Raw genomic sequence first — 2,167 nt, forward strand, 5'->3', positions numbered from 1 at the left:
CCTGGATCCTGGGTTCATATATTGCACATCTGGCTCGTAAAAAAGAAATCCAGGAAAGGCATAATTTCCCCCTTTCCTTTTTCCCCATAATAGCAGCCATCCAACCATGCTTAGGAAACCCACCTGTAAGATCAAGGAAAGCTTACAGGCCCCAGAAAATAATAAAGGAGAGGGTTCAAACAATAAAAAAGACCCTAAAAATTTCCTGATAAACACCCTAAAAACAAAAGGTTTTTTAATAACTACAAATAAAATACAATCAGTTCCCCCCATTACCTTCCTGGGGACTAAAATAATGCCTACTACTGTTAGGCCCCTTAAACCTATCCTGGATGCCCCCCATCACCTTACCCTTAATTCTCTTCAGAGCTTTTTAGGCAATACCAATTGGCTGAGGCCCTGGCTTCCCATCCCCACAAGCCAATTACAGCCACTCTTTGACTTCCTAAAGGGAGACAGAAATCCGTCCACCAGAGAGTATCTGAACCCAGATGCAAAAAGGGCTCTCCAAATTATTAATAATCACTTCCAAAAGGCAACACTGGCCAGATATGACCCTGAGGTGACGGTTCAGCTCTTAATTTTTAACTCCTCCCCCACCATGTTGGGAGCAATTTATCAGCCACAGGGAGTACTAGAATGGCTTCACATGCCTATAGGGGGCCTCCTCGCTTTCTTACAGAAGTAGACACACTTGCATCCATGATTCGTTAAGGAAGAGATGGAACCCTACAGATTATAGGAAAAGAGCCTGATACCCTCATTATCCCCTTCCCATTATCGGATGTACAATGGCTCCTAAAAAATTATCCCTCCTTTTCAATTACCTTAATAGGCTTCCAGGGACAGATTGATAATCACTACCCCAAAGATAAATGGATGTCAGCTATTCCGGTGCTTCACTGGCTCCCACTTCAGCTTTTCTGCCACAAACCCATAAAAAATACTACAACAGCCTCTACAGATGGGGGGAAAAAGGGGCGGCATTGGTCCTATACGACTCCCCTAATGACACCCCTATGATATATTTTCAGCCTCTGTCTGATAAATCCCCACAATGTAAAGAGCTCTTTACCATCTATATAGCCCTTGATAAAACTGATGAGCCCTTCAACCTTTACTCTGACAGCATTTATGCATTTAATTTACTCCCATGGCTAGGTTGCTCCTTTATCAAAATAGATGACAACCTCTTCTCACCCCTGCTAATTAAAATTTCTACACTGTTACAAAAACGGGTGGCTCCAATATTTGTCCAGCATATCAGGTCCCACTCCTCTCTCCCAGGTCCTCTTACTGAAGGAAATGCCATAGCAGATGAGGTAGCTAACGGTTGGAACATTCCCTGCCAGCGTAAAGGATGCCCAGCACCTCCACCATGCCACCCACGTTAATTTACGAGGGTTCCATCTCAGATTCCCCCACATTCCCCTCAAACAACTTCAACACACTGTTAAAACCTGTTCTTCCTGTACATCAATGATACATGCCCCTGCTATACAACAGATGGGCACCAACCCTCAGGGGCTAAAATCTAATGCCCTATAAAAATGACAGAGATGGCAAGTCTCTGCCACCTTGAAACTCCTTCCGGGGCAGCCCTCAGCCCCACTTACAAGAGAGAAGACACAAACATTATGGGTAACCAGTATTACAGAAAATGCCCATCCAAAATTAACCATAAAAATAGACAATAAACCTTTCAAATGCCTCCTTGACACTGGGGCTGATAAAACCATCTTAAGGTGATCTGTGGTTCCCCCACACTGGGAATTAATACCAGGACCCCAACTAATGGGAGTAGGGGCGGCCTCCCAAGCATTCATCACTAAAAACTTCTATAAATGGGAGGATCCTGTTGGAGAGGTTGGCACAATAAGACCCCTGATTGCAGATATAGCCACAAACCTCATAGGACGAGATATCTTGGAAGACCTCAATGTAGTTCTTACTAGTGGGTCTGAAGAGAAATGCCTTAAAATAGATGATCATATGAGGTCCCTAAAACAAAAGAACCCCCAATTCTAAGGGCAACTGTTGATTACCAGACTCCCTGCCTCAACTGGATCACCAAGGAACCAGTCTGGGTGGAACAGTGGCCACTACTCATTTTATAACAACTTGTAAAAGAACAGTTACAGCTGGGTCACATTAGACCCTCCAGGAG

The sequence above is a fragment of the Nannospalax galili genome, unplaced genomic scaffold, assembly GCF_000622305.1.
Source record: "Nannospalax galili isolate Female #2095 unplaced genomic scaffold, S.galili_v1.0 scaffold1299, whole genome shotgun sequence".
Lineage (NCBI taxonomy): Eukaryota > Metazoa > Chordata > Mammalia > Rodentia > Spalacidae > Nannospalax > Nannospalax galili.